A 19685-nucleotide genomic window follows, 5' to 3' on the forward strand; every position below is an offset into this window, starting at 1 on the left:
TTACTCTATCTACAAGGCACAAAATCACATTGTAGATCAGCTCTAAATCTTGTGAAGTCAAACAACTGTTATTTGATTTATCCACAGTTTGGAGAAAAGAGATGCACATGTCTAAAGTGATCTTTGGAGTTAATATCAGAAGTGTCAGAAGATCATCTAATGTGCAGTTCATCATGTAGTGATTTGAACAGCATTTGGGAGCCTCATGTCACTTCATTGAAGGAACACCTATAAATAAACACTGCTTAAAGTGTTTTGCCTATGAGCTAACAATGTCAGTGATGTCTACAGAGAGCTAAAGCCACTTTAAGAATCCACAGCAACTTCTTTTGGTCAGTGAACACAGATTACAGTTCTTTCTTGTCATATCCTATTTTTAAGAGGGCCCAGCCAGGCTACACTGACCTTGAGCGCAAAAAGGCTCACTTTCGATGATTCTGGGGTTTTAATAAGATGCAGAAACATAGATGCTATTCAAACTTGGCCAAGATCTTAACACGACATTGTACCAGTTTTAACTTCAGTTAAAAAAAAAAAAAAAAAAGGAGTCTGAAGATTGGATGGAGTCCAGAGAGGAAAACAAGAGTGATAAGTAAAGGGTAGGAAAAGTAATTGTTCCTAGAAAAATATAAAAGGATTGGGACTTTTTATTCTGAGGAAGGTGGGAGCTGGAAAGTTCTTTAAAAATCATCTTCTTTTCCATGACAAAGTACTATAAAGCTAGATTGAAAAGTTGTATATAGAGGTAGTGCATTATATATACATATATATACAATCTAATATATAAAATTAGATAATATATAGTACATGTTAATATATAGATATTAACATATTTATGTATATATATATTTTAGAGAGCACCAGGAAGATGTATTTTCTGGTTTGAAGTTTTTCATACGCAGAAAAAAGTCACTGAGGGTGATAATGATTCCCATTTCTCCTTATTGTTCTTTAAAAATCACTGGTTTCAGAATCAGGACTGACAATCACTGGGTTATCTCCACAATTAACTTTTGGTCTTATTTCAGTCTTGGTGCAATTTCCCCTAGACATTTACTCCTGTCTCCTACCAGAGGCTTACTGACTGTGATAATTTTTTTTTCTAATCCTGTCTGGGGAAGTATATATATTTTTTCTTCAGATTTTTCATCTACTTAACATATTAGGTGTAAAATACTTGATGTAGCTGTATGAAGCATGTTGCTGTGAAATTCTGCATATCTACCCTTGTTCAGTCAAACCATACATTTGGGAACACCATCCTCCTTCATTTTACCTACCACAAACTAGCAAAAGAAGTATCTTTAACTTGCTGGTCCACTGAATTTCCTTTCTGACTTCTCTTGCCATGGAGACAGATACACAGGCCGTAAAAGTATTAGTGATTAATTCTGCGTACGCTACATAATTGAATTCTCACCTAAGTAAAGGTCTTTTAACAACACCATTATGTAATGTAATTAGTCAAATAGCTTTTATAAACTGGGAAGGGAAGAGATTAATTTCTCTTTGAATGAAAGATGTGTCAAGATCATTATGAATAAAGGTCATCTATCTATCTATCTATCTGCCTGTCTGGGCAGATATATATATTTGTTGAATTAATGAACTGTTTTGAAAATAGTGTTTTTGAAACACAAATTACCCTCAAATCACATATACTGGTAAAAGTTCATTTTGGCTATTACGCTGATTTCTGCCTTTTCTCAGAGGGTCACCAGAGTGTTTTGAGTTCAATAAAGACATTTGTTTTTCATTTTGAATGGGTAATCAACTCCACCTTCCCTCTTCCCATAACCATGAGGCAAAATAGTCAAGGATCTTTGCCTACCAATGAAAAATCACTCAATAGCAGTAGCTTAAGTATGATTCCATAAATAATAAATCAAAGCCTCCCACTATATCTTTTGTACCCTATTGAATCATTGCACACTTTAAACTCTTCTGTGGTGTGTTTAACAAATCTTTAATCATGTCCCAAAGTATTACTCATAATTTAGTCTGAAACACTTAACGGTTTCATAAAGTTTTGCATTCTGACTCCAAAGAGAACTCTGAGAACGAAACTGAAATGTAAAATGCGTTTTCTGTAAGTGGAAGTGATATGTATTCATAAATTACTAAAAGTTTTTATACTTCTTTCCATTTAATAGTTAAGGCTTTCTTCCCTCCTCATGGCCATTAATTTTTGTGATAGCCAACAGAGACTTAGCCCCTTCCTGCTCACTTATAATGAAGTCTATAGATAAGAAAGAAGAAAATAGAAGATACTTGTATATGGACCTATCTGGTGTCCTCGAGTGTTTGAGTGTTCCCGTTAATAACCTTGTAGGGGTAGAATTCAGACTATTAAGAACATGGCACTGCCATTACTGGCTGGCTATGCAAGCTCTCCCATAGTAGTTGGAAAGACAACTATTCTAGGAAGTAGGGTAAATATCACTAGCCATCAAGAAATCATGTGTGTCTATTAAAGCAGCTGCTCAGTTGATTCTCTCTTCTCTTTCCTTTATCTCTGTTTCCCTTGTTCCCAACTTCTATTCCATTCTCAGTCTTAGCAATTCAGCAAACTTCACATCTTCTTTTACCTCTCTCCTAGCCCAGCATCCTTTCCTGAGGTGTTGATTGTCAGCAGATCCAGCCCCTCAGACTGGACGCACCTGTTCCTTTTGTTTCTGCTCCATGCAGACAAGTTGACTAAAGAGAAGTAGGAGTGATGAGAATTATGACTGAGATCCGTCTCATTGTTCTATATCCATCTACTGCACAGCTTGCTTCTCATGCTGTAATCTACATTCTTAATTTAGAAACCATCTCATATTTGTCTCTGTGAATAAAATTGAAGGCAAAAATTTTTTTTGAAAACATTTTAAAAAGAATGATAAACAAGATTTCTGAAAACACTTTAGTCTTTAACATCAGGTGGTATATTTAATGTAGTCTATTAGTGCTCCTTTGCTACATAAAAATTTACATTATTATCTCACAGTTTCCATGGGTCAGGAGTCGGGGTGTGGCTCAGTTGGGTCCTCTGCTCAGGATCTCACAAGTCTGCAATCAAGGTGTCAGCCAGGGATGGGGTCTTATTGTGGTCTGGGGTGCTCTTCCAAGCTCATGTGGTTGTAGGAGTGGAGCTCTCAGCTCCTATGCCACCCCATAGGAGTTCTGAAGATTTCCAAATCTCTTGGAAATTTTCAACATGGCTGTTGGTTTCTTAAGGCCAGCAGGATAGTATTTCTCTGACTTTCTTCCATCTCTGACCTTGATACCCTTTTAGTGGCTCACCAGACAAGGTCAAGCTTACCCAGAATAATCTCCTTATTGATTAACTTAAAGTTAACTGATTAGGGGCCTTGATTATATCCACAAAATCCCTCATCTATGTCATGAAATATAACATAATCATTGGAATATGTCTTTTTTGTATATCCTATTGGTAAGAAGCAAGTTACCGATACTATCCACATTCAAGGGATGGGTAATTCTACAAGGGTGTGGACAACGGGGTCATTTGAGAATTCTGCCAACCACAGGGAGGAATCAAGAGGTTCAATAATTTTCCTATTTTTTTCCCAGCCATCCTTGTAACAACTGCCCCTTCCCAAAGCACACATAACATTATTTCTACCCTCCACATCATCAAGAATAACTTCAATGTCCATTTCCACAAAGACTTCAACATATTATCTTCACATTTCTTTTATTTATCCAACTCTAAAGACTTCCCTTGAATATCACTCAAGCTGCACCCTTTCCTTGTCTTAATCCTCATCATCAACTGTATCAAATCAGAAATGTTAAATGCAAATATCCCACTTTCTAACCTCAAACTCTCATCCATCATGTTCTTCATGTCCTCACTCCAACCACACAGTCAGTACAGACTAAATACAGGGAGTCAAGGGACCCATGACTTCTCCATTGTCTTCCAGATTCTCAGCCACCTCTTGGCTCTCTCACTTCCCTAACCAGCCTAGACCACCTTGTTCATTACTTCAGTCACTCTCTCATCAACATTCTCAGTTACCTTGAGAACCCCAGAATTTCCACTGTACCTCTAAGGCTGCATAGCATTGGTGGAGAAATCAACTAAATGTATCCCTTAGAGTCATTACAAACTCATTGTTGGCAAGCTTCTTGATTACCTGAAAGTTTTAAGTTCTATTTGTTCTCTCTCCTACTCCCCTCATGGATGCCGTATCTTTGGCATTCTATTCAAATCTCCTACCCAACTCCCATATCCTTTAATTTAAGCAAACATCCTCTTTTGAGGATGACCGCCACGTCCTCTAAGGTCATTAATTATCCTCTTTATCTTCAATACAGTCAATCTTCCTTCCCTTCTTAATCTTTACCTTCTTCCTATGAATATTTTATCTGCTAAATAAGAATGCAACACCTCATGACCCATCCTGATCTATTACCATAGCTCTCCTTCAAACCCTCATTAGCACTCACTGAGTTTGAGGAAATTAACTCCTCACCGGTCTCCAGTATTTGCCGCTGCCAGAACACTGCATATAAACTGAAAATATCACTGTGTTGCCACCTAAAGATCTGTAATAATTCTCCTTTGCTTATAAAACAAAAAGTACATGATAGCATATAGGACCCTCCAAATACATCTTTTCTAATACTCTACCTGTCCTATACTCTCACTTTATATGCTAATGTTAGTGAACCTCACCCTCCAGCTTTAATTCTGTGGGAGTTTGCAGTATTTGTGCAAAATATTTATGGCTCATACTTGTGAAAGGAAAATACTTCCCTAATTCATTAAGTTAGCTTGGCTATATGACTTTAGCCAATAAAATGTGGGTGAAAGTGTCTATTGACATGTCAAAGAATTAAGTGTCACTGAATCATTTAACCATTTTGTTTCTCCCCCTTGTTGTGAGGCTGGGTGTCCCAAATTAGAGGCTACTCTTTCAGTTTGGGTCCCAAAATAAAGAGGATGTGGAGCACAGCTGCAGCCAACAAACAAACAACATTGATGTGAGAAATACACTTTTGTTGTTGTAAGCCATTAAAGATTGAGGGTTATTGTAGTACGGTCTAGCAAAATCTAATACAAAAATTGATGCTTCCATGAGAAAACCTAAAATATGTGGCTTTGGATTCTGGGTCATGTGTGGGTGTTGCCTAACTGAGGAAATGTGTTTTGTCACTATACTCCCAGACTCCATTCTGTAAAATGGTCACCCATAATAACTCAGAAGTCTGAAGTAATGTATCTCATGAATGTGTGGCTTTAGAAAAATAAAGAGGGAAAAAGACTACTGGTAACATGGGTGTTATTGGCTACATTTGTCAAAGTACCATAGAAAAAAGATGAGCACAGAAAAGAACCAGCTGATTTACACAGAATTAAAAGGAATATAGAAAATCCAGAAATTATGTTATGTGCAGAGTTTGAAGATACATTTGACAGTCATTTTCAACTAGAGAGATACAAATTTAGGTTGGTGAATGCCAAGGACCAATCAAAATTCAGCCTGATGATATGGTCTGAATGAAGGGTGTGGCAAACAATGTTCCTGCTACAATTTCTGAATTGATTTTAAGAATGCAGTTAATCTAGGGCCCCAAGGCTTTTAAAAAAGGAAACAGGTATAGAATGCCGTTGAGTCTTTAAGAAGGGCACATTCTCCAGTGCCATCTTCTGATGTAGCCAATGATGATAAAATAAAGAGAATGGGCCTCCCAAAGAGTGGAGCCAAAGGTCACAGAGGATGATGAACTGGAGAGCAGCTCCTAGGCTGTAGAACTCAGGCCCCATCAAGAAACCTTAGTTCTCCAGCATACGGACCTATTGTAACATCTGCCCCATGAATTTTTTGAATGCTATTGACAGTGGCTGATGAACGTCTCCTGTTTTCCCCTTTCCAAATGGGAGAGCATAATCTTCCTGTTCCACTATTACATACGGGATATATGAGGAAATACAATTTATCTTTTTAGTTCACAGGTCACTAGATTGAGAAGAGCCACGTCCAGATTCGATACAAAAATTACCAAGAGATCCTAGATTTTGAGCCTGGATGAGACTTCTGGGAGAGGGGGCAGACTTAGCACGCACAATGGAGAGATATGAATATTTGTGACCTAGATACCTGTACTTTATTTGTTTGAAATATTTGCTATTACTGCTTATAGGATGCCTATACTTCCTTGCCTCATTGAAATCAGGCTTGGAGATATGATTGTTTTTGGCGAACAAGATATGAGAGGAAATGAATTCCTGAGCAGCTTTAGGGAGCCACTGTGTCATTTGGCTATTTTCTCTTTACCTCTCCCTTGAGGCAAGTATGTCTTAGGTGGGGACTGCTTTTTCAGCCTGGGGCTCACAATGAAGAAGATTGGAAGGAGATGCAGCCAAATGCGATAGACATTAATGTAAGCAAAACAAACAAACAGAAAACAGATCTATGTTGAGATTCTGGAATTTGCTCCAGGGTAATCTAGCGAAAGCTGATTTATACACCCTCTTTGTGTCTTTGCTTTGATGCTTTGTTTGTCTGCAACTGCATTCCTATTATTGTTTGTCTATTTCACACATATTGTCTAAGACTTAACTCATTTAGAGAGTTTTCTTTGAACTCCTAGACAAGGATAAAAGCCTCTCAAGGCTCCCAGGGCACCTATGTATGCTTTTCCATTGAAACCTACCATATGATTTTAAAACAATTAGTTATGGAAAGTCAGAAAATGTGGTCTTAATCTTTATAGTACTACTTCAAAATGGCACAGTGTCTATGATGGCTTTGTGATGTGTCAACCTGTCTAGGCTGAACTGCATTTTCCAGAATTTTCTTTCTTGTATATTTCCTGTTAGGGTGGGCAACAAGGAGATCATTGGAAAGTCTGGAAGGTGGAAGGGAGGCAGCTGCCATTTTGTGGCTCATAAATGTGGCTCAACTGCTGACTCACCTCTAGCATGAAGCAGAGCTGGGCCTGCAATTGTTCTGCCTTCCTCTGGTGCTCCTTCAATTTCTTTGTTTCTTAGGTCAGGTGTGTGGCGGGAGGGCAGTGGTGGGGAGAATATTTAGTACTGCCATGAAGGGTCTCAGCTTCTGTGAGATACCATCATTACCAAAGTCAGAGATCACAAAAACAGATAAGGTTTCATTTGTTCTTAAGGAGTTCTGTTGCCAAAATATCAGGTGTTTGGTTTAAGTCTCATTGCTCGCTGCACAGAAAGCCAGTCATTGAGACAGCAAGTATTGCCAGAGAAGAAGGCTTTTTTGGCTACTACAGCCAAGGAGATGCAAGGTCATTCTCAAATCTATCTCCTCAACTGGCTAAATTTAGGGGTTAATATAGCAGGGAAAAACTGTAACTACATATGGGCGAACGGTAATTAGGGAGGGCTATGGAAGAGGAGTTGGTCAGCAGCAGGCATCAGGTGGTCAGTTACGCAATCATGCCAGGTGAGAGGTCTGGGGTATCATTACTGTCTGGGAGACCTGATAGTTGGTTTCTTGACAAAGGAGCTCAGATAAGCCAAATTTAAGTTGCTCAAGTTTTAAGACTGGAAAGGTCAATTTCTATATTTGTTCAAAAGAGACTATAAACATCAGTTCCATGGGACAGTTGGGCTGGTTTCAGTTCTAACCTGCTTGTGATCTTCCTTTCCTGAATGTCTGTCCTATGAATCCCAAGCTCCTGAATCAGACTCAGAGACAAGGTTCCTATAGAGATTTGATTTAAAAGGCTTCCCAAATTATTTTGTAAGCCAATTCCATGAAACAAATACATACATATGGTGTGTGTATACATGTTTATAAATACGCACACATACATATACTGGCCTGGGGTGGTTTGGAAAGTATGTAACACTCAAAATCAAAAAACTGAAAAGAAAAGGAAAGAGTGAAACAACATGAATCTGTAGTTGTAAAGCTGTGTGAGAGGAAGCCCAAATAGGGCTCTGTTAAATGGGTTAAAGATGTTGGCCTTTCTTTTAAGGCCAATAGGAAGGCACCAAAGTGTTTGAAGCAGGAGGTCAATATAATCATAGTTGTTTTTAGAAAACATGACTCTGCTGCAAAATGGAGAATTGATTGAGTACTAAGCACACATTACACAGGTAGAAGAGTTAGGCGGCTCTGGGGTCATCCAGTCAAGGGATAAGAGTAGTTTAAGCCAAGTTATTGATAGTGGAGATAGAGAGTGTTAGATATTTAAGAGATAATTAGTAGGTATAGTTGGTAGGATTCAGTGATGGTTTACATATAAAGGATAGAGGAAAACAAATTCTCAAGGAAGGCTTTTGGCTTTTAAGTTATGTAACAGGATGAATGGTAGTGTCATTAACTGAGATGACTAAGTATGAGTGAATAATAAAAATGTACAGACCATGATGTGTTTGTGTTGCAAATGCATTCAAGTGAAGTAACAAATAAGTAGCTATGTTCTAGGCACTGTATCAGTCAGGTTTCAACTAGAGAAGCAGAACCAGTAGGAGATATACCTACATAATACATGTTATTCCATCTGTCTGTAATGTCCCGTTGCCCACTCCACATGACTTAATTAACGTCTATTCCTTTTTCAAAAATCAGGCCAGGCTGGGCATGATGACTAATGCCTGTAATCTCAGCACTTTGGGAGGCTGAGGTGAGAGGATCACTTGAGCCCAGGAATTCAAGATCAGTCTGGGTAACACAGCAAAACCCCATCTCTACAAAATAATTTTAAAATTAGCCTGGTGTGGTGGCCTGTACCTGTGGTCCCAGCTACTTGGGAGGCTGAGGCAGGAAGATCACCTGAGTCTGGGAGTTTGAGGCTGCAGTGAGCCATGAATGTACAACTGTACTCCAGCCTAGGCCACAGAACAAGACCCTGTCTAAAACAATAACAAAAACAGAAACAAATAAATCAGGTCAGTTATTAGTTTTGATTATTAAGCAACATATCAAGCTTTTTAAAAAGTTAGAAATTTACATTATTGCCCCACCCAAGGTAGGATGGCATTACAAAATTATTCTTTATGACATTTTCTATGAATTTCCTTAAAGAGTTAATTCCCTTCCTGGATTTCAGTTCAGATTTGCTCATAACTCTCCTAAAATGTAGCCATTGTTTATTATGGCACTGTCAGGTAGGAACATTTTGTGGAAGAGATTATTAGGGAATTGAGCTCAAAGATAAAACCACATAAACAATAATATGCATAATACTTTAACACGAACAAAGTGATTGATTATTAATGTTTTCTTATACTTCTGTAAGCTACTTGAGGGCAAGAACTTTATTTTGTTGTTCATTTTAGTGTTCTGAAAATAACTAGTATCTTATTTTGCACATGGTAGATGTTCAATAAATGTTTGGTATATTCCATTTGTTTCTGTTATAGCATGTATTAAAATCTGTTTTTACCTTTATTTTCTTATTTGCTTTCGTGTTTATTTGTGGCCACCCATGAATAGAAGGCAAGTTCCATGAAGAAGTAAGCTTGTCTGCTTTGTTTACTGCTATATCATTAGTTCTTTGGACAGTGTCTGGCATTTAACAGATATTTGTTAAATGAATAAATAACATGTATAAAAATGTGTGGGCTGTAATATATGCTACATAAATTTAAAAATACATTTTGGAATATGTACAAGTTCAAAGTGAGGAAAAACTGTTAATTTCTTTTCAAATCATCTTTGTAGGGCCCAAGGGAAAACTTCTTCTTTGCCCTCTGAAGGTTTGCTGAAAAATCAACTCACAAAAGGCAGATTAATAGGAGAAAAGGCACACACATTTATTTAATGTGTATACCCAGGAGCCTTCAGAACAAAGACCAAAAGATACAGAGGAAATTGTCCATTTTTATGCTTAGGTTTAATAAAGCATGGGCAAAGTGTGGAAATATGATTGGACAAAAAGGTCTTGCTCCAGACAAAATGAGAGTTCTTCCCTTCCCACAACTCCCTATGACAAAGGGGTAAGAACTAATGCAAATAGGCTGAGTAGGGAAATCCACCAGGGCCTGACTGCCTAGATTCTTCTTGGCCAGCACTCTGAGCACTTATTCCTTCCTTCTGGATGTGAGGCAGGACCTTCTCTGTAAAGGTGGTCTTATGACCTGTAGTCAAACAAGGAAGGTTGGATCATTTCTTAATGGACAGAAAGGCGGAGGGAATGTTAGTGTAATATTTTTATGCTTTATGGCTGGCTTTGGAGGGAAGGGGTTCTGGTTTCTATGATCCACAAAGAGGGATTCTAGTTTCCATGGCTAGCCTCATGGGAGAATGACTGAGAGACAGGAGGATAGGAGAAGGTCAGGGAGAAACTTTTGCTTCTGAGGCCTTTATTTTAGGGTATTATCTTCTGAGCCATAACAGTTTCTCTTCCAATTAATAATAATTTTTTAAAAAAATCCATGCAAGAGGAGTATAGGACTTGAGAAACCATCATGAGAAAATTCTATAGGCAAGACTATTTCTCTCTGGCTTAAAAAAATAAATATAATGCAGCATAAATAAACATGTCATATTGAATGACACAAAGCATTACCCAAAGCACAGGGGGTGTCTTAGAAGGTAAGTTTAGTCATATTGTAATATGATTACATCGTTTTGAAGTTTCATTACTTTTTCATCTGAATGAATATAAAACCTAGAATATTAATACAATGAAGACTGGCAGTTGATGACCCTACAGAGACTGCTCTGAGTTGCTGATAAAACATAGATTGTGGTACCTCCAATCTCAGAGTCATTTGCAGGTGTCTTGTCTGTAATCAGAATTTGCAAGTAATGGTGTATGAGCTCTTCTCTGGCCATTGTTATTCAAAACCATCGCCTGCCATTGTCTACAATCTTAAATGGTCTGTCTCATCAATCAAACCACCCCTTTCTATGGTCACAGTACTCGAGGATCAACAAAGCATATGAAATCAGCACTTTACGTGCTCCTTGAGAGGGCGCTGCTTCAGGCAAGATGAGAGTCCCTCCTTTCCCACAACTCCCCATGACAATTTATAGCCCATTTTGCATTTGACTTCTACAGATACCTTCCTTCAGATATAATGAGGTCCCCTAGGGTTGAAAGGTGAAAAGGGATTTTGAGGAATGCCATTTTCTTTTCTGATGCCTTGCTGTCTGAGTGTCATGTGGAAGATTTAATACCAACTCTATTCCTCCGATGCATATGACAACATAATATCCTCTAATTTCATCTGTTATGTCTTTGTACAAGCAGGAAAAATATTCTTTACAGCAGGACTACAAAATTACACACATTACAATTGAATATTCAGGTATTAAAATAGGTTTTCCTGCTTGTTAGGCAAAAGAAGAAACTGAAAGTTGTTTTCATTTTTATTTGGTACTTTATATACTGTGGGGCTGAAAGAGCTGGATTGGATAATTTTACAAGTGCTTAAAAATACATGGCTCATGGATATTTGATAGGAATATGGTGATGCAAAAGTTCTTGCAAGTAAACAATGGATGACTCCAATCTAAATCATTTTTTAGTGACATTAAGGGGAAAGATAAAGGGTAATTGAATTGCCTTTAAAAAAAAAAATCAGCATCTGTTTTGCTTTTTACCACTCTCAGCCAACCAAAGTTGACCACAGTTGTGATCAATCCATGTAGTATTCACTGAAGTGAATTTTTTAAGTACATGAAACTACCTGGCTTCATGTCTGTCCAAATTTGACCATTTGTATTGCAAAAATAGGAGCTGCATTATTTGCAGAATGCCGTACACTCCATGTCCACTAGTAAATAAAAGCTCAGTGCAACTGAAAGTGGCTTTCCATCATTAAAAAATAAAACCATATATTCAGCATCTACTTGACCTTCCACTGGGGTATGACTTATTTACTTTATACCACCTGCTTATAAAGAATTCTTCATTCTCAGTAACCGATAATGGCACAGCCCATCTGATAGATGGCAAGTGAACATATAAGCAAATATGTACTTTTTGTTTTTCTCAAATATGATGCTGCATGTTCATGAGACGTGTCCCTCCTTCCTGTGGGAAAAATCTGTGATAACCCATTCTTGCCCACTTTTCCTTGTGGAAAAAAAGGCAGGTGACAGCACTCATATCTAGATGCTCGAAGCAGAATTTTATCCCACCAAAACTGGCTTTCCTAGATGGGAATGGAGCTTACCGTCTTGATCTCACAAAAGGCCCTGAATCAACAAACACAGTTAGGGTAGTGCCCCAACACACCTTTTTCCTTTCATCACCAAGGTGCCTGATATTATTCATCTTATTATACAAAGAGATGATTAAATTGTATCTTTGAATAAAGAATGCATTCCACAACGTGCATGCACACACACATGCATACACACACAATGTGAATAATAATTTAAGGATAGCTGCTTTCTCACTGACTTTGTCACTGGGTTCACTATCAACCTTACAACTACACAGAAACACGCAATATACTTGAGGGGAAATGTAGTTCTGTTTATTTGTATTTTCTTGGTCCCAGCAGAGCTTGTGAGTAATAGCATAGGCAGCACTCTACATATATTTCTCTTGGCTTAATATGAGGCATAAGAATAGACTAAGTGACAGAAAGAAATATAAAATGTAACAAATGTTACAAGTTATGAAAACCTTGGTTTTGAGTCTGATGGAGGAGAGTACCAATTAATACTCTCAGAGAAATAGAGGACAATGACTTCACCCATTCTTAGTCCTTTCCCTTATATTTCTTGGCCATAACTAAAAAGTGATTAAATAGAACAAATTAACAGCTTTCACACTCCAAATCAACAATGCATTATGTTATGTGGTGCACAGTAAATCACTGGAAAATTAATAGGTCTTCTTGTATTCACCATCACCAAACTATATCTACGTCATTATGTAAAACCCTTCCATGTTTTCCCTTGGCCTCAAGTCTAAAAGTGTTACCAGAAAAGCGTCCTATCCAGACCCCAAGAGAGAGGGTTCTTGGATCTCACTCAATAATTCGGAGGCCATAGGATGACTCCTTAATGAAAGCAAGTTTATTAAGAAACTAAAGGAATAAAGAATAGCCACTCCATAGGCAGAGCAGCAGCATGGGCTGCTCCAGCTGAGTATATTTATAGTTATTTTTTGATTATAAGCTAAACAAGGGGTGGATTATTCATCAGTTTTCTGGGAAGGGGGTGGGCAATTCCTAGAACTGAGGGTCCCTCCCCTTTTTCAACCATATAAGGTAACTTCCTGACTTTGCTATGGCATTTGTAAACTGTCATGGCTCTGGGGAGAGTGTCTTTTAGCATGCTAATGCATTATAATTAGCATATAATGAGCAGTGAGGATGACCAGATGTTACTTTCATGGCCATCTTAGTTTTGGTGGGTTTTGGTGGGCTTATTTACCACATCCTGCTTTATCAGCAGAGTCATTGTGACCTGTATCTTGTGCCAACCTCCTGTCTTGTCCTATGAGTAGGAATGCCTAACCTCCTGGGAATGCAGCCCAGTAGGTCCCAGCTTTATTTACCCAGCCCCTACTCAAGATGGAGTCACTCTGGTTAGAATGCCTCTGACAAGAGTACATCTTTTGTATTGTGTACAAGGCCTTTCTAATTCATGTTCCTACCTGAATCTGCCTCTCTACTGCTGCTGTTTGAAATAAGTACAAAGAATGAGGTTCAGGCCTCAAGTGTTAATGTGTCCTGCTATGACCAGGCCCAGACGAAACAGTAAGGGAAACTCAGCATGTCAACCTAAGTATGCTAAGTATGTCCTCGGTGAATTCTCTTCTTCCAGCATCCCACTTTAGATATTTTTCCTATCACTGGGTTCACTTGCTCTATAGCAAAGTCCTCACTTTTAGCTGTCAATTTGCTACAATGACAAAGGAATAAAAGAATCATACGTTTTTACAGCCAGAGAAATTAGAGACTATCAGGGGCCTCATTTTCGGATGAAGTTATTGAAGTTGAGCCAATGACAGTACTAACAGTCAAGATTAGAAAACTATGTCTCCTGACTCCGTGAACACAGTGGCATCTGTTAACATGCAGTCACATATGACCCAGTGTGACAGCAGGGCTGAATGTCTACTAATTTAAATGTATCGTGAGGATTTAGTATTTTGTTCTATTCCAGACCATAGGTGTGTCTGAGCACATCTGTATTAGTCTTCACAATATTAAAACATCTCAATTTCTTCTAATAAAGCTTTGAACTGCCCTTCGCCTGTGTCATTTATTCAATCAACATACAAGAAAGCCCACTGAAAAGTGTACTAGGTACTGAAAATAAATAAGTACATTGTACACTTCATACTCTGAGATATATCAGAAGAAACAAAGATAAAAAATGTTAAGAGGTAGGAAATTAAAAGAATCCATATATGACAGAATCTATTTTATTTTTTTAATAAAAAATATGTGGTCTCATGTTGAGAATGAGGGTGATGGGACATAGTTGGAAGTTTAGAAAAATAGAAGAATCTATTTTTTTAATAGAAAATATGTGGTCTTAAATTGAGAATGAGGGTGATGGGGTATAGCTGGAAGTTTAAAAAAAAGAAGAATCTGTTTTGAAGATGAGAAAGAACATCTTAGGCATTAGGGGTGACTTAAAGATGACCCAGCAGAGCAAAGATTCTGCTCTGCTCTCAACTCTGGAAGAGAACAAGAGGAAAAGAACATTGTCCTTGCAAAGTTCCCTTGATAATGTAAGTCCAAATATGTTGCCAAAGTCCAATATACACTCATGTGACTAAGGAATTGTTTTTAGACCTTGAGAGAGTACATGAAATGTTTAGTCATCAGTTAGCGATTTAGTTCAGAAGATGGGAGAGGAAATAAAATTTAGGGGTTAATTATGAAGTAGAAGAAAAGGGATTCGAGGATCTGTAAATCAACATGAGCTTCAAGGGAAGATTCAGTAGAAATTAAGAAAAGATTATGATAGGTAATTGTGGTCTAAGGGAGGTGGATTTTAGAAGTTCAAGATGATGACAAATTATGGCTCTGAGAATGGTTTATTGAGGTAGAGAATGGTGAAATACATTTAAGAAGAATTTTTAAAACTATACAATAGGGTACTGAATAGGCCACAAATGTGACTTGGACATGCATTTAGAGCATTAAGAACACAAACAGTGACCTGGAAGTTGGTGAATGTCAGCTAGAAGGATAAGAAGAAAGTACATCTATTACTTATTTATATATCAGGTACTATGCTAATAAATGGAATATAATAAATGAGAGCTTACATTGCAGTCATAAACAAGTGAATTTTCAAATATCATATTTTAAGATAGTGACAATTACTATAAAACTTAAGCACGGTAATAAAGAATGACTGAATGGGGGTCCCACTGGAAAAGGAACATCTCCTTAAGGAGGTGACATTTGAGCTTAGGCATGAGAAGAAGCTGGCCATGCTGAGATCTGGGGAAAACATTCTACGCAGAGGTAAAACATGTACAAAATGTCCAAGACAGGAAAAGTTTGATGTATTTAAGAAAGAAGACAGCCAGAATGGCTAAAATGTAACGAATAATGTCAGAAAAAAAGTGAGGGTCAGATCTCTGGGGCATTATTGTTCATGAGACGGAATTTAAATGTCATTCTAGGTACAATTGGAAGCCATTAGTAGCTTCCAGTGGACGCAATTAACTTCAAAGTGGCAAGGATTATTAAACAAAAGTGAAAAGTCATAGTCTCAAAATGACAGAGGAGAGCTAACAGAATATTGTGCCTTCTGCTTGTTCCATGATATTGAGGGAAAATGGAAAGAGGTGGGGAGACACAGGAGAATTAAGAGTCCATTATATTCCCTTGCAACCTTCTTTGATATAGAGAGTGTTGAGCCATCAGTTAGGTATCATGGCAGTTACTTAGGACAATGAGCCAAACTAAAAGTCACAATGAAGTCTAATTCATTTACTGCAAAAGTAGAAACAAGAGCCACCAGCTTCCCAATGTTCCCTTTTTCCCACAGAACAGCACCAGGCAAGAGGTAGGTTGATGCAGCACAGATAAGGAAAATCATCTCACCATAGAGAATCCCCAAACAAAAGGTTTCTGCCGTTTTATGGACCCATGGGTTTGGGGAAGAGAAAGATAGAAAGTCTTGGCATGGTGAATGCTGAGTCAAAGTGAAGAAAAGTGCCTTAGCCCAAGGTCACCTAGAAAGATCCCTCCAAATGGAGGCCCCTGGACTAGGAATGCAGATATTGCACATGAGCATGTCTGGGTAGGGGAAGGGGGTGGTTGTGTGTGGGGGCAGGGGACGGTGTACTTGACTATAAATCTCTCCAGAAAACTCTAACCCACTGACTGTGCAACAAGTCTGGACTAGGGAGGGCAGCTTCTCTCCATGAGGCTGACAGACAAAGCCTGGTTGGGTCTGAAAAATCACAGATTTTGGCCTGGAGCAGGAATCCTTAACGATAAACCTATTATTCAGTTAAGATGGGAAAGTAGGAGAAATATTCTAAGAAAAACCTGAGACAGGAGAGCATTAAGAAAGGAAGGAAACATCTAATAATATGTTGGTATTGAGACTGCCTTTGCAAACATTATGATAGAAGGAGAAATCTGGCATAATTGACTCCACTTTTTTTCCAACCTCACAGGCTAAGCATCTTTGCTCATCCCAAGCCGACTATGGGAAGAATTTAGCTTATAGTTTAATTCTAAAACAAAGACAGTAACAACCCTGCTGTTATTTGGATCTGTGTTCCCACACAAATCTCATGTTGAATCATAACCCCCAATGCTAGAGGAGGGGCCTGGAAAGTGACTAGATTATGGGGGCAGAGTTTTCGTGAATGGCGTAGTACCATCTCCCCTTGGTACTGTATAATGAGTAAGTTCTCATGAGATGTGGTTGTTTAAAAGTGCATAGCAACTCTGTCCTCTCTCTCTTCCTCCTGCCCCAGCCATGTGACATATTGGCTCCCACTTTGCCTTCTGCTTTGATTGTAAGTTCTCAGAGGCCTCCCCAGAAGCCAAGCAGATGCTGCCATGCTTCCAGTACAGCCTGTGGAACCATGAGCCAACTAAACGTGTTTTCTTTGTATAAATTACCCAGTCTAGGGAATTCTTTATAGGAGTGCGAGAATGGACTAATACAGGTTCCTTCCTGAACTAACCTCCTTCTTGCTCAAAGACTGAAACTGTCTTTGTAGAATTAAAAAAAAAAAAAAAGTCACAAGGTTAAAATTGTAATGGGGCCTAAATTCTGCTAAGTTGTAGACATAGTTAAAATCTATCCAACCATTTTCTCTTCTGCTAGGATGCAGGCATAAACTCTAACCAGTCATTGTTTTATAACTTGCTTTATTAAAACCACTTACTAATCATGAGTCATGTAGCCAATGACCACACAATTTAAAACTTCCCCAACTGCCCCTAAGAATAACATTGCTATTGTAAAACCTAAGGCTGGTAATCGAGATGGTTTTCAGAGCTTGCATTCTGTATGAACCAACTGGTGCCACCTGGAATGGTAAACCCCCTACCTAGAAACTGACTCAGTGCAAGAAGACAGCTCTAACACCCTAACTATTTCATCCCCAACCCAACCAATGACCATTCTCCATTGCCTAGTCCTCTGCCCACCGAACTGTCCTTGAAAAACCTCAGCCTCCAAATTCTTGGAGATGCTAATTTGAGTAATAAATTCCCACCCTTCCACTTGGCTAGATCTGCATTTCATAAACTCTTTCTTTACGGCAATACCACTGTCTCAGTGAATTGGCATTCTGTGCAGTGGGTAAGAAGAACTTGTCAGGTGATTACAGTCTGATGGCATCTCTGAGATGTTCCTTTCTTGGGAAGAAATAAGAGTTATTTGCATTAAACTGGTTTACTAGAAATGGGATTTGAACTTTCTGTGACAACCCCAATACATTTCTCATTTTTGAGAAAGGGTCTCCTTCATCTTTGATTCTCTGGCATTAGCATAGTTTATAAAAATGCTCAATTCACAATAAATGAAATCAATGAATGAATCAATGACTCTTGGCCTCTGTAAAACTGCTCTACAGACAAGTCTTTAAAGTGATATTATCAGGGTCACAAACTCAAATGCCTTCTAAAGCCAAGCAAGTAAGGTAAATGTGTCACTCAGCCAAGTGTAAGACATGAAGATAAGAAGAGTAGTGAACAGTAATATCCATGATCTGCCTGAAAGTATTCAAGTCCAGTGAAAATAACAACAAAAACAATATTGTACAAACAAAAGTAGTTGTACTGATCTTTTCTATCTGGAGGGTGTCTCTGCAGAACTTATTACCCTAAGGTTAATTTCTAAGAATAGCAGAAAATAAGGACTTACTAACAACCCAAAGTACACCAACTTTTCCCTCTATTCAACAATTTCTTATTCATTCAATAAAAATATTTTTTTTGAGCATCTACTGTAGGTCAAGTACTATTCTAAATGCTGGAGAGACTACCATATACAAAACAGACAGAAATTTCTGCCCTCACAGTAGTTACATTCTAAAGATACAAGACACACAATTAACAAAATAAATAACATAGTACACTAGGTGCTGATAAGAAGGATGGTGAAAAATAAAACACAGAAGGATTGAGAGGGAATGTGAGGGAAGTAATGTAGGAGAGTTTTTCATCTTAAATATAGTGGTCAAAGACCACATGGAGAAGACGCCTCTGGAAAAAAAAAGCCCAGAAGTGAGGAAAAGCTATGAGACTGTTCCAGAAAAGGTGTGCCAGTGGAGGGAATGGACAGTGTACAGTGTTTGAAGGCAGGACAGTGTGTGTCATGTTTGAGCAGTAGGATGAAGTCCAGTGTAATCAAAGCTGACTGTGGAGTAGAGAAGCAAAAGAGCAAGTTAGAGAGCTAGGAGGAGACCAGGCCTTGTGTGGTTTTGTGGGTTGTTGGCAGTACTTTGGCTTTTGGCTCAAGAGAGATGGGAAGCTATGGAGGGTTTTGAGTAGAGGTGATGAGATCTGACCTATGTTTTAGACAGGATTATGCTGGCATGGGATAGCAAATTGGTGGGGACAAGAGTAGTGGCAGACAAACTAATAAGAAAGCTATTAAAATAATCCAAGGAAGAGATGACTAGTTTGGATTGCGGTGGCAATAATAAGAACTCTAGTCATATTGGAGCATATTTTGAGGGTAGAGCTGAGAGGATTTGTTAATAGACTCAATGTGTAGCATAAGAAAAGAAGAGGACTCAAGGACAGAGCTAAACTTTTTAAGATATTTTTGCTGGGCACGGTGGCTCACGCCTGTAATCCCAGAACTTTGGGAGAACGAGGTGGGCAGATCACAAAGTCAGGAGATCAAGACCATCCTGGCTAACATGGTGAAACCCTGTCTCTACTAAAAATACAAAAAAATAGCTGGGCGTGGTGGCAGGCACCTGTAGTCCCAGCTACTCAGGAGGCTGAGGCAGGAGAATGGCGTGAACCTGGGAGGCGGAGCTTGCAGTGAGCTGAGATCACGCCACTGCACTCCAGCCTGGGTGACACAGCAAGACTCCATCTCAAAAAAAAAAAAAAAAGATTTTTTGAGCATTTTTTTTTTTTTTTTTTTTTTTTTTTTTTTAGTTTTGGGCCTTGAATGTTTATTTATTTAAGGTTCAAGTGATTTTAAAACCAGTCATATTTGAAAAGTTTAAGGATTCCCAAAAGCAGAAGAAATTCTAGATGTAACAGGGCATATTTGGGGCTTATCAAGGGCTGAACTCTGAAGATTTAATAGCTAATTTATTTGCAATCACTG

Source organism: Pongo pygmaeus, chromosome 7 (assembly GCF_028885625.2).
Source record: "Pongo pygmaeus isolate AG05252 chromosome 7, NHGRI_mPonPyg2-v2.0_pri, whole genome shotgun sequence".
Taxonomy (NCBI): Eukaryota; Metazoa; Chordata; class Mammalia; order Primates; family Hominidae; genus Pongo; species Pongo pygmaeus.